The sequence below is a fragment of the Delphinapterus leucas genome, chromosome 20 (genome assembly GCF_059928025.1).
Source record: "Delphinapterus leucas isolate spDelLeu-1000000601 "Yukka" chromosome 20, BTC_Dleu_Yukka2, whole genome shotgun sequence".
NCBI classification, from domain to species: Eukaryota; Metazoa; Chordata; class Mammalia; order Artiodactyla; family Monodontidae; genus Delphinapterus; species Delphinapterus leucas.
Genome location: NC_143148.1, coordinates 14470678 through 14485390, shown reverse-complemented (window position 1 = coordinate 14485390; position 14713 = coordinate 14470678). Strand labels below are relative to the sequence as shown.

Sequence of the window (14713 nt, the reverse complement as noted above, 5' to 3'; positions counted from 1 at the left end):
AGCCATTATCTTGTAATAAACTTTAATGGAGTATTATCTGTAAAAATACTGAAGCACTATGCTGTACACCTGAAACGAGTATGATACTGTGAATGAATTACACAAATAAATAACAAGGCATAATAAATAAAACAATAAATGAATCCTATTACATGGATCAATTTAATGAAAAACAAACGAATACTAATCATTATGAAATAGATAATTTGAATAGCCCTATATAACTATTAAGGAAATTGAATTCATAATTTAAAATCTCCCCAAAATACAATCTCTAGGCTCAGATAATTTTGGTAGAGAATTCTACCGAACTTTTTTTTTTCCCTTTCTTTTTAGCTTTCCACAGGATCAGTTGAACTGCCAAACATTTAAAGAACCAACTCCAATTCTAGACAATCTCTTCGAGAAGCATAGGATCACTTATGGAGCCAGTAAGAACTTTATACCAAATGCCAGTATTCATTCTATGAAGCCAGTATTGACTTGACACCAAAACCAGACAGTCCAAAAAAGAAAACTACCAACAAATATTTCTCATGAATATAGCTGCAAACTCCTTAGCAAAATACTAATAGAATTTAGCAGCATATAAAGAATTACTATTAACCATGACAAGTAGGGTTCATTCAATACATGCAAGGCTGGTTCAATATTTGAAAATCAATGTAATCTGCCATATTAACAGACTAGAAAATTACTTGATCATATCAATTGATGTAGAAAATGTATTTGACAAAATTCATAACCCATTCATGATTTAAAAAAAAAAAAACTTTCTGAAGCTAGGAATGATTGGGTAGCTTCTTCAACTTGATAAAGAGTATCTACAAGAAATCTACAGTTACCATCATATGTAATGGTGAATGACTGAATGCTTTACCCATAAGACTGGGAACAAGGCAAGGACGTTCACTCTCACCACTGCTACTCAACATAACTCCGTAAGTCCTACGCAGTGAAATAAGGCACAATAGGGATTTAAACATTACAGCTCAGAAAGGAGTGCCTAAAGCTGTCTCTTTTTGCAGATGATGTGATGATTTATGTAGAAAATCCCACAGAATCTACTACAGATGAACTTCTAGAAATAAGTGATTTTAGCAATGTCATAAGATACTAGATCAACTTGCAAAATCAGTTGTATTTCTATTACTAGAAATGAACATGTGGAAACAAAAATACAATACCATTTACAACTGTGTCAAGAATTAAATACATAGGTGCAAATCAAACAAAACAAGTACAGAACTTATAAGCAGATAAGTACAAAACACTGATAAGAAATTTAATATCTAAATAAATAGGTATTCCTTGTTAAGAGATTGGAAATTCAACATAGTCAAATGTCAGTTCTCCCCTAACTGACATACAGGTTTAATGCAATTCCTATCAAAATCTCAGCAAGGTTTTTAATACAATATTCTAAAATTTATGTGGAGAGACAAACAGCAGTAGCTAATACAATTCTGAAAAAGAAGAATAAAGTGGTAAGACTCCCTCTACCCAGTTTTAAGGCTAATTACATAGCTATAGTACTCTACTGTATGATATTGGCAGGGGTTGGGTATAAAGTCAATGCAACAGAACAGAGGATAAAGAAATAGCCCTACACAAGTATGGAAAACGGATTTTTGACAAAGATGTAACTCAGTACAATGGAAGATGGATAGTCTTTTCAACAAATGGTGCTGGAACAATTGAATACCCATAGGCAAAATAATCTACCTAAAAATTACACCATATACAAAATTTAGCTTACAATAGATAATAAGTTGTAAAAGTATAAAACTTTTAGAAGATAAAACAGAAAATATTTCTGACCTAATTGGTGGTGACACATTACACATGACACCAAAAGCATGATCATAAAAGAAATAAGGGGTAAATTAGACTTTATCAAAATATAAAACTTTTGCTCGGCTAAAACCTTGTTAAGCAGATGAAAAGACAGGCTACAGACTGGAAGAAAGTATTTGCACACCTAACCAGAAATCCAACAAATCACAATAACCTAACAGAGAATTCATAAACAGAATATATAATGCGCCCAAAACTCAGCAGTTAAAAACAACAACAACATTATATTTAGAAAATGGGCAAAAGGCATGAAGAGATATTTCACCAAAGAGAATTCATGGATGGCAAATGAGTACATGAAATGATATTCGGTGTCACCAGCTATTAGCTAAAAGCAAAATTAGAACCACAATGAGAAACCACCACATGCCTATTAGAAAATCCAAAATTGAAAATAGCAACAATACTATAAATTCTGGCAAGGATGTTGAGAAACGGATCTCTTGCATATTCCTGGTGGGAATGTAATATGGTACAGCCACTCTGGGAAAATAGTTTGGCAATTCTTTAAAAAATAAATGGCGGGGGTGGGGAGTAAATTAGGAGTTTGGGATTAACAAATACACACTATATGAAACAGATAAACAAGGACCTACTGTATAGCACAGGGAACTATATTCAGTATCTTGTACTAACCCATAGTGGAGAGGAATCTGAAAGAGAATATATATATGTACACACACAAACTGAATCACTTTGGTGTACACCTGAAACTAACACAGCACTGTAAATCAACTATACTTCATTTTAAAATACATATATATATATATATATATATATATATATATATATATAAACTTACCATATAACTCAGCAGTTGTACTCCTGGACATTTATCCCAGAGAAATGAAAGAATTTGCCCACACAGCATTGTGTGCCTGATTGTTCATAGCAGCTTTATCTGTAGTAGCCTAAAATGGAAACAACAAAAATGGTTCTCCATACCATGTAATACTACTTAGCATTAAAAAGGAATAAATTATTGATACATGTAACAATTTAGATAGATCTCAAGAACATTATGTTTAGTTCTGGAAGCCAATCTCAACGGGTCATGTACTACACAATTCCATTTATATAACATCCTTGAAATGATGAAATTATAGAGATGTGAAGCAGATTAATGGTTTCCAGGGATTAGGGATGGTGGGGTGGGGTGCAGGTGTGATTTATAAAGGGGTACAGAAACATCTTTGTGGGGGTGGAATAGTTCTGTATGTTGATTGCAGTGGTGATTACATGAATCTATGCACATGATGAAATGACATAACTATATAAACACATTGTACCAATGTCTAATTCTGGGCTTTGATATTGTACTGTAATTATGTAAGATGTAAGCATTGGTTAAAAACTGGGTGAAGTATAATCAGGACTATCTCTGCACTATCTTGCAACTCCCTGTGTATCTATAATTATTTCAAAGTTTAAAAGTTAAAAAAAAAACTTTCAATAAATGGGCTGAAAAGCAGAATGCACACAGTTGAATTGTGAACTAGGAAGCCAGGGATTAAATTGCTATACAATCCAGAAGAAACCAAAGGTAACAAAGAGATGCAATATATGGAACAAAACGACATAAAAGATAGAAACTGATTTTCCTCTAACCATTTAATATAAGTCCCAGAAGACAATAGAGCTAATTGAGGAGAGATAGTAGTAATCAATGAAAATTACCTCAAAATAAAGAAGGATATAAGTCCTTAATTTGAGAGAGGCCTACCAAGTTAATAAAATTCTATTTAATAATTATTCTGACATATTTTTCATTTTAACATCTATGAAACTGAAATGCATCTTTATATCAGAGACATGTCATAGTTTAATTCAATGTTTTCTTTCCTTTTCAATGGTACATAAAATAACTGTGGTCCTAAACGTGACTTCTATGAAAAAATTAAGTAAAAAATAAGTACCAGGCTTCCCTGGTGGCGCAGTGGTTGAGAATCCGCCTGCCGATGCAAGGGACACATGTTCGTGTCCCGGTCCGGGAGGATCCCACATGCCGCGGAGCAGCTGGGCCCGTGAGCCATGGCCGCTGAGCCTGCCCGTCCGGAGCCTGTGATCCGCAATGGGAGAGGCCACAACAGTGAGAGGCCCGCGTACCGAGAAAAAAAAAAAGTACCTACATCTAGGCACATTTTAGCAAAATTTCCAAAGAGAAATAAAAAGATAAAATACTGAAAGCTTCAAGAAAGATTTTTAAAGTTCACTTTCATAGGAATAAGAAATCAGTTTGGGACAGAAATCTGTTTGCAGCTGAACTTGGTCCTCTCCCTCTCAGACTGCAGTCAAGGTGTCAGCTGGAGCAGCAGTCATCTCAAGGCTCAAATGGGGAAGGATCTGCTTCAAAACTCACTCATATAGTTGCTGACAGAATTTGGAGTGCGAGCCTTGGTTCCTCACTGGCTGTTGGCCAGAGATCATCCTTAGATCACAGCGTGGAAACTTGCTTCATCAGAGAAAGCAAGAAGAAACAGAGTGTTGTGAGCAAGACAAAGTTACAGACTTTTATAACCTAATCTCAACAGTGAGCTCCCATCACTTTTGCCATATTTTATTCATTAGAAGCAAGTCACTAAATCTAACCCACACTAAAGCAAAGGAGATTACAGAAGGATGTGAATACCTGGAAGCAGGGATCAGTGGGAGCCATTTTAGAAGCATCCTATCTATCGTATCTTATTACTTGCTACTCCATCTCCCATCCCCCCCAGACAATTTTCTCATTTCTGAGCCAGAGAATACTGTTACATGTTAATCCAGAGTCACACATATATCACCTGAAATCAGTACATGCTCTTCAGATACAAAATGGACCCTACTATAGGTTTTCACCTCTCAGGAATTCCCAGCATGGATCTGTAAGCAGGCTCTAAATCATTTCCTTGCCCACCCCTAAAGGCCTCACAAAGCCTGGGATTTCACCACATTCCTTTTTTGTTTTGTTTTCTTTTAGAGAGTTCAGCTTTTTATTGAACATGTAACAAAAGAGGTTTAGTCAAAGAGATCAAAGCCCATGTCAACATCAGACTCCTCAAATTCTTCTTTCTTTGCTTCCACTTTCTCCTCCTCAGCTGGGGCAGAAGTGGTGGAGGGGGGAGGACCTCCTGCTCGTGCAGGATCAGCTGCTGGGGCAGGTCCCTGAGCCCTTATATTGCAGATGAGGCTCCCAATGCCAGAGCCTTTGCAAACAAGCCTGGCCAGAAAGGTTCAACATTTACACCGGCTGCTATAATTAGGGCATTGATCTTATCCTCCATGACCGTAACCTCATCGTTGTGCAGGATGAAGGCCCAGTAGATGCAGGTGAGCTCTGAGATGGAGGCCATGGTGTGGGCGAATGCTAAGCGGGGAATGCTGGGCGCAGTGCTAGCCTCAGGATGAAGTGAGGGCCCTAAGCCTAAAGCGGCCTGCAGCTTCCTCAGAAGGACTGAGCACCTTAGCAGTAGCTGAGGCCAATCAACACTAAGTCCTATTTTATCTACAGACATGGGTCTATGGAAAAGTTCAGAACTTTCCCATGTGCAAATGAAATCATCCTTTATCATCAAATTGCAGAACTGACAAGAGATGGTCAAGTATCTCTCTGAAGGGACTTTGTTTTTGCTTCACCTCTGGTCTAGACAGAAGACTGAGTACCTAGGAGATGCTGTTTTCTCCAGTACACATTTGAACAGTGGTTTGAGAAAATGGGGGCACAGAGGAGGGACCTGGAGTGCATTCCTCCAAAAATAGGAGGAACTGGGGAAGTTTCAGAATAAAAAATTAAAGTCTTCACATAACCTAAAAAATAACAGAATTTAACACTGAAAACCAACTTACATGACCCATGAGTTTAGAATTGCAAGAATTAGACAGTCTTCCTTGGAATTCATCTACTCAAGAATCCTAGAATCCAGGGAAGTCTTATCTGGGAGGAGGAAAAAAATAAGGCAATAAGACCAGATTTGCCATGGAGTTCACAAAATGTCAAGGTTTTTCTCCTCCATTTTTTTCTTCCAAACCACCCTCCCCCCATATATACATTGGGAAAATAAGGTGGAGTCTAGGGACCTCTTTCTGCAAACCCCAGGGAACCCTGATGTAAACAGATGGACTCCTAGCAGATGTTCTCCTGCATTAAAACAGAAGTGTGGGCACTTTAACAGGATTTCCACCAGTACTGCATTCTGGGATGCTGAGTTACACTTGTGACTAGACTGTTCAAACTTGCTCTTCCAGGCCAGAGGAGGGGCCATATCATCCATATAGAACCTCCTTTAAGGTTTCTGGAGCCTGGTTGATCTTCCACATCTGAAGTGAGAAAACTGCACAGACCATGCATTCTTCTAAGCCTACATTACAACTCTCAGATTCTCATGGCTCATCACTCTCATTTAGTTTCCAGACTGGGAAGGATGAAATCATGCCCACTGTATCCAGCCAAAAATGAATAAATTTTTGTCTTTTTTTCTCTTTTAGTCCTAATCATCAGACCCTGCTATGAGATTAAGAACCATCAATTAGCAGGCTTTGTTGAAGGGCCAGGTGTCCATGAGCCACACACATTAATCTACACTAGGGAGACATCAAGAGTCTATTATTAAATGGCCCCATCCTTCTTCCCCTTGATTATTTAAATTGAAGTATAATACACATAAAGTATGTAAAAGACACTGATCTTAAGTATACAGCTTGATTATTTTACGTGTATAGGAGGGTGACTACCACCCAGATTGAGATACAGGGTTTTTCTAACATACAAGTTTCAGTCATGCCCCTTCCCGGTCTATACCACCTGGGTGACCAATATTCTGACTTCTATCATAATTGGTTAGTTTTACCTACTTTTGAACTTCACATAAATGAAATCATACAGTACATACTCTTGTGACTGACTTCTTTCACTCAGCGTGATACCTTTAAGACTCATCTATGTAAATGTACCAGTACTTTTTTTTTTCTTATTGTTTTGTAGTACAATTTTCTTATGCATCCTGCTAGGGCATTTTGGTTGGTAACATTTTTGGGTTAAAATAAACAAAGCTGCTATTAACATCCTTACCCATATAATTTTGTGGATAAATGTAATCATTTCTCTTGAATATATACTTAGAGGTGGCATTGGGACTTCCCTCGTGGTGCAGTGGTTAAGAATCCGCCTGCCAATGCAGGGGACACGGGTTCGATCCCTGGCCTGGGAAGATCCCACATGCTGTGGAGCAACTAAGCCCATGTGCCACAACTACTGAGCCTGTGTGCCACAACTACTGAAGCCCATGTGTCTAGAGCCTATGCTCTGCAACAAGAGAAGTCACCACAATGAGAAGCCCACGCACCACAACGAAGAATAGCCTCCACTCGCCACAACTAGAGGAAGCCAGCGCACAGCAATGAAGACCCAATGCAGCCAAAAATAAATAAATATATAAATTATATAAAAAAAAGAAGTGGCAGTAAGTGTCATAGGATAGTATATCTTTTTCTTGATTTCGTAGAAAAGTTAAAGATACTCTTATAAGAGCTAGTGTATTTATGCTGAATGACTTTTCTTTACCCCTTCGTGTTCCAAGTACATATCTGAACAAATCTATGTTTCCTAAGTATAACTATGTTGGATTACTGGGTAGAAAAGTATGGCTAGAAGTTCCTGAGTAATGAATGTATTGATTAAGTCTCATTGCTGTTTTTCTTCATATCTTCCTGATCTTCTAGCCATAATGTTCTTCAAAAGCTGCTGAAACATCTTATACTAATAATCTCACTTTGCATCTAACATCAGTGTAATAAAAAATGTAAAAGACATAACATCAGTGTAATACAAAATGTAAAAGACATGTAGCTTGCTGCATGAATCCATTCATTTCCAGAGATTCCATGAATTCAAAATAATTTTCAGCTTGCTAGAATGTCTTCCATCTGTATCTTCAGAGGTATATCATCTTAATTTAGTCTAGAGGCCTTTATCACCCCCTACTTTAGATTTATTCCTACAAGGATTACATTTTTCTTGCTCAATTATAAAGATCTGAAGGATAGCAACTACACTTTTAATGCTAATCTTCAAACACTAGCCCGGGGCCTGCCATATTGTTAGCAATTACTAAATACCTGATAGTCATTCAGAAATATAACTTCTAGGAAACTGTCATTGGGAAAGAGTTATAAAATGCACAGTGATACATGCACAAGGATGTATATCAAAGAATGATGTACAATAAGCACAAGTTAGAAACATAAATACCTAATAAAAGATTAAATAAATTATTATCACCAGTAAGGTGATATATTATGCCATCAATAGTGATGGCATATTCCACAGATCTGTTAATTCATCATATTCCTGATGAAGTACTGAGATGGAAGGCATTAAAAAATGCATGACACTGAGAGGTGATATTCAATCATAATTTTTTTTAATGGGCTTTGTCAAACTTCGCAGATGTGAATCTCAGCTATCACAATAACTAACCATGTGCCCTTGGACAATTTAGTTTTGGGGGCCAATTTCATCATCTTACTTTAAAATGGAGATAATAATTTAGGGCTAAGTAAAATACAATGAACAGGTTTTAAACACACACAATTGAAGATGCAGAGGGAGAAAAGGGGCAGAAGAATATTTGAAAAAATATTAGCTGAAAAATGTCCCAAACTAAATCCATCAGGCCATAGTTCAAAAAAGCTGTCAAAAGGCCAAGAAGAATAAATACAAAGAAAACTCTGTTGAAAAACCAAAGAAAAAGGAAATTATAAAAAGTAGTGAATGGGGCTTCCCTGGTGGTGCAGCGGCTAAGAATCCACCTGCCAATGCAGGGGACACGGGTTCAAGCCCTGATCCGGGAAGATCCCACATGCCGTGAAGCAACTAAGCTCCTGCGCCACAACTACTGAGCCTGTACTTTAGAGCCCGTGAGCCACAACTACTGAAGCCCGCGCACCTAGAGCCCATGCTCCGCAACAAGAGAAGCCACCGCAATGAGAAGCCCGCACACCGCAACGAAGAGTAGCCCCCACTCACTGCAACTACAGAAAGCCGGCACGCAGCAACGAAGACCCAACGCAGCCAAAAATAAAATAAGTTAAAAAAAAAAGTAGTAAGGAATCACTAAGCCGCTGCCATGGACTCAGCAGCCTCCCCCTCGAGCCCCCTCGCTTCCCGATGCTCGGTCCTCCGCGCCCGCTTTCTCCAGCCGCGGCCTTCCGCAGGCCGTTTCCACAGAGGAAAAGGAATTGTATCGTATGTCTGCTATCCAGAACCTCCACTCTTTCGACCCCTTTGCTGATGCAAGTAAGGAAGATGATCTGCTTCCTGCCGGCACTGAGGATTATATTGATAAAAGAATTCAACGGAGAACCGGCAGGAAGACCCTTACTACAGTCCAAGGGATCGCTGATTACGATAAAAAGAAATTAGTGAAGGCATTTAGGAAGAAATTTGCCTGAAATGGTACTGTAATTGAGCATCCAGAATATAGAGAATTCAGCTACAGGGTGAAAAGTGCAAGAACATATGCCAGTTCCTCGTAGAGATTGGACTGGCTACGGACGACCAGTTCATGGGTTTTAAGTGCGTTTGGCTCACTGAAGCTTAAGTGAGGATTTCCTTGCAATGTGTAGAATTTCCCTTCTGGCCCTTGTCACAAGTTTAAAAACCTCACAGCTTGTATAATGTAACCATCTGGGGTCTGCTTTTAACTTGGACTAGTGTAACTCCTTCATGCAATAAACTGAAAAGAGCCAAAAAAAAAAAAAAAAAAGTAGTGAGAAGTAACAGTAAGACTGAGAACTGACTTCTCCAAATCAACAAAACTAAAGCCATAACAATTAAGTAATCTGGGACTTCCCTGGCAGTCCAGTGGTTAAGACTGTGCTTCCACTGCAGGGGGCACAGGTTCGATCCCTGGGTAGGGGAAATAAGATTCCACGTGCCACGGGGTGTGGACCAAGAAAAACAAAACAAAACAAAACCAAAAAAAAAAATTAAGTGATGTCTTCAATATGCTGTATAAATGTCAAAACAGAATTCTATACTACATAAAAACAGCCTTCAAAGAAGTGGACTGGGCACTTATTCTTGAAATAGGTTTGCCTTATCTCACTTATAATTCCACAAAACTGAATGTATTGTTCATCATATTATCCCACTCAACACTGATTTTGACGATGGAACTTACTGTACAGAAAAAGTGAATCAATGAGCTAAAATCCATGGATTCACTAGGTTTAGGTATACATCTCCTCAATTAACTGATATTATACAATGGTGGAAAGAACTACTAAAGAGTCAATTATGTTGTCAGCTAAGAGGAATACCATGTGATGTTGGGGCACTATCCTGTAAAATGTATTTACTTGAACCAGAGATCAGTACATGGTACTATTTCTCCAATAAACTTTTATACATGGATAGGTTCAGGTAGCAAGGGTAGAAGGAAGTCAGACTAGATATTCTGTGGCTCACCACAAATTTTGGTTCCCATCAATATTGGGTTATGCTAATTTAGAGATCTTACTGGTATTTCGATAAAATTGAAATTCTCACTTTCCATTCCTAGCCAAAAAGAATCACAATATACAAGATAAAGACCTTTTGTACTTTTTCATACAGGCAGATGCTATCATTCGTGGACGATGTGCCAGATAGCTGAAACTGTCACCATCCTGTGCCAGCAATAATGAGGCAGCTCCATGACACAGTCTATGGAAATCTAAGGCTGTGAGCTTTGAGCAGAATCCTGACTGCCAATCTGTCCCAGGAATAACCTGCCTATGTCTTCCTCCCAGCTGGTGGACAACTTCAAATGCTATGTGTACATGGAGCCTGTCTACTACCCTGACCTTGCAGTAACTAGGAACTTGATTTAAGTGTGAAATAGAGACTCATAAAATAAACCCCCAAATATCCAGGATACAATAATTACACACACACACACACACACACACACACACACACGCATATCAAGAACTAGGGAAAATCTCAAAGTGGATGACAAAACATAATCAACAGATATCAACAGGAAGTTAACACAGATATTGGAATTATCTGACATGGATTTTAAACTATGAAAACTCATCGAAGATGAATAGTCTGGTAACTATTAATTAAATCCATAATTTACCAACTTCAGAAGCAGAAATCTCCAGGCCTGTATTAGGGTTCTTCAGAGAACCAGTACCAATATGATATCAAAGGAGATTTGTTTTAAGGAATTGGCTTATATGATTATGGAGGCTGAGAAATCCCACGATCTGCCATCTGCAAAATGGAGACCCAGAAAGGCCAGTGGTGTAATTCAGTCAACAGTCCAAAGGCCTGAGAATGAGAGGAGCCAATGATGTAAATAAATCCCAGTCTGAGGGCAGAAGATGAGGTGAGATGTCTCAGCTCAGAAAATAGGGGAGGGGAGAATTCTTCTTTCCTCTGCATTTTTGTTCTATTCAGGCCCTCAACGGATTGAATAATGCCCACCCACATAGAAGAGGGCAAACTCACTTTACCAAACTCACTGATTCAGATGCTGATCTCATTCGGAAACATCCTAACAGACACACCCAGAAATAATGTTTAGCTAGGTATCTGGGCATCCTCTGATCCAGCCAAGCTGACACATAAATTTAACTATTACAAATGCACACTGTCAAATTGGCACTCATACTGCTCTCCTTAAACCATACTTAATCTCCAAATAAAAACAGTAACAAGGTCATAATTTCACCTAACATGATACAGCTATTCTGGGTACAACTGAAAACTCAGTAAATTTTTCCCAGAAGAGGATGCAAAGTCCTTGGGTGATCTTTACACTTCTTCTAGGTACCCTGTAATTTAAATATGATGATGTAAAATTAACAACATTAAATACTATGATATAAAGTCAATACTTGAATACTATGATGTAAAGTTACAAGGTATGGGATTAAGAAAGAAAAGAATATAAGCATAAACACACAGGTTCATAACAAAACAAGGAGGAATACTCATGACAGTTACAGTCCTCATTTCTGTAACTAGTCACATGATCATGCTTCTTTACCTGGTGGAGTGACACAAATTTTCATTCCTGCAGGGTCTGGATCATTGGTAGTCCTGCCTGGATTGGGTTGTTGTTTTCCACTGACCTTAGTCACAGGGCCATGGTGATAAGAGATGCCCTAAGTGATCTCTTGTATTCCAGATGTATTCTTCCTTACCTCCATCGTGGGATAGTAGTCCAATTTCCCCTCAGTAGTCAGGATCGATCATCCTAGCCAACACCGTAACTCTCCTTTGCCCGTTGATTCAGAGGCATGAGACCAAGGTGGCCAGGTGGCAGTCTGAACTTCCAGTTCACTGGAATCATTATTGTGCCACCTGCTGGAAGCAGTCTTCCTTCTGGAACTAAAACCTCTAACCCAGAAGGGCATAAAGTCATGGGAATGGGAAGCAAAAATTTTGATAGTGGATCACTAGGGGTAATAGTTTTACCACTACCATTTCCACCTGTAAAGGAAAACCCACAGTTCTTCCCTGTGTTTCTTCCTTGTGCGTCTTCTTTACTATTCACACAGAACACTTCACTTCTGACACTTCTGGTCACCAAATGTCGGGGGTGGCTGCGCGGTGCATGGCGGGGTGGGGGGGTCAGCTGGGTGTCCTACAATTTAGTGTCAGACACACAGGTTAAGGGCTCAGTCCCACAAGGCTGCTCACCACTTCAGATGCCAACTGCAAGTAGTAGGTCCCCATGTTACAACTTCTGTCTGATTTGGCTACAAATTCAAGGTTCCTACGACCCCCTCCTCAGGTTCAAGTAATTTGCTAGAGCAGCTCATGGAACTCAAGAAAACACTTACATTTACCAGCTTACTGAAGGATGTGTTAAAAGGATACAGATGAACGGCCAGATGAAGAGAAACACAGGGTAAGGTATGGGAGGTCCCAAGCACAGGAGCTCTGTCCTTGTGGAATTTGGGTGTCACCCTCCCAGTGTGGATGTGGCCACCAACCTGGAAGTTCTTTGAACCCTGTATTTTGGGGATTTTTATGGAGGTTTCATCATGGAGGCATGACGGATCATTAACCCCATTTCCAGCTCTTCTCCCTTCTCAAGAGAAAGGTGAGCAGGGTTGAAAATTCCAACGTTCTAATCATGCCTCCTTAGTCTTTCTGGAGACCAGCCCTCATCCAAGGACCATCAAGGAGCCCACCCAGAGTTGCCTCATTAGAACAGAAGATACTCCTATCACCTAGGAAATTACAAGGGTTTCAACAGTCCTTTGTCAGGAGCCAGGTCAAGGACAATATATTAGAGTAAGAGATGCCCCTAGTGTTCTTATCACTTAGGAAATTACCAGAGTTTTAGGAGCTCTGGGCCAGGAACTAGAGTCAGAGACCAACATATATACAGTTGACCCTTGAATGGGTTTGAACTGTGAGGGTCCACTTATACATGGATTTTTTTCAATAAATACCACAGTACTACACAATCCAAGGTTGGTTGAATCCACGGATGCAGAAACAAATACAGAGGGCCAACTATAAAGCAGTATGCAGATTTCTGACGGCACGGGGTATCGGCACCCCTAAACCCTGGGCTGTTCAAAGGGCAACTGAATTTTGTTATCTCACACTATTCCTCGACTCCTGTATCCATGAATCCTGGCTACTAGAGAAACTATCACATATTGGATTCTGATTCAGAGCATATACAGCCTTCTGGAGAACCCAGACTCAGCCTGCAAGGTACTGCCACCAGCTGGATCTATAACTGAGGCTTCAAAAGGCCATGCCACCATTCTATCAAGCGAGCTGCTTCAGGATGGTGGAGAACACGTTAAGACCAGTGAATTGCATGAGCATGGACCCATTGCTGCAGTTATTTTACTGTGAAAGGAGTTCCTTGATCAGAGGTGATGCTGTGTGGAATACCATGACAGTGGATAAGGCACTGTATGTACATAATCCAGGGATGGCAGTTTTGGCAGAAGCACTGCATGCAGGGATGGAAAATCTGTATCCAGAGTAAGTCTCTATTCTAGTAAGGACAAAGCGCTGCCCCTTCCACAATGTAAGTGATACAATGTACTCAACCTGCCACCAGGTAGCTGGTTGAACACCTCTCAGGGAATGCTGCTATATTAGGCATTCAGTGCTTGTCTCTACTGGCAGAATGAGCACCCAGCAGTGGCCACACTCAGGTGAGCCCTGGTGGGTGGAAGTCCATGTTTCTGAGCCCATGCATAATGTCCATCCCTGCCACCACTATGTTCCTAAGCCCACTGGATGATAATGGGGGTAGCTGGGAAAAGAAACTGTTATCCACAGAACAGGCCATCCTATCCACTTGATTATTAAAGTCCTCTCTGCTGAGGTCACCCTTTAGTAGGTATTTATACAGGGCACAAATACCTTCACATGTTTTGCCCAGAGAGGTCTATCCACACATCTCTTTCCCACATTTCACTGTCACCAAATTTCCAATCATGTTCCTTCCACCGTTATTCCACATCCTTAGTATCCATTCCCATGCTTGTTCCCTAGACTTGCCTGTAAAAATTAGAAAACTCAAGTAATTCTTTTGGAGTGTAGCACACCTCCTCCTGGGTCACACTTTGTACTTCACCTTTAGGAGTCTGCTGGGATTTGAGTCTAGTGATAGGCCCATCAGCATCATCTTGCATGGCCACTGCCTCAGGGGAGGTCATGGTTTCTTCAGGCAATGCGGGGTTAATCCCCTCAAATGGAGGTGGAAATGCCATTGCCACTGTGGGTGGGGATGCCACTTCCATTAGTAAAGCAGACTCTAAACTCAGGAGCTCAGTGTCCCCAGCTTCATCCCACATGTCTCCCAACCAACTTATAGGATGCTATTTTTTCCCAATCTATGCCCTC

At 39.9% G+C, this 14713-nt stretch overlaps 2 pseudogenes across 1 annotated transcript in view; one reads left to right on the top strand and one right to left on the bottom strand.

Moving 5' to 3' along the window:
- Window positions 1-9539, bottom strand: part of LOC115802581 (large ribosomal subunit protein P1 pseudogene) — a 60816-nt pseudogene extending 51277 nt beyond the window's left edge. Inside the window, exons 1-2 of the transcript XR_004023093.2 lie at window positions 3774-9539; window positions 2660-2768 (exon numbers count right to left, since the gene is read on the bottom strand). The product of XR_004023093.2 is annotated as a large ribosomal subunit protein P1 pseudogene (transcript). The remainder of the gene's footprint in view (window positions 1-2659; window positions 2769-3773) is intronic.
- On the top strand, window positions 8378-9599 carry LOC111181217 (eukaryotic translation initiation factor 1 pseudogene; annotated as a pseudogene).
- Window positions 9600-14713: the final 5114 nt, after the last annotated feature.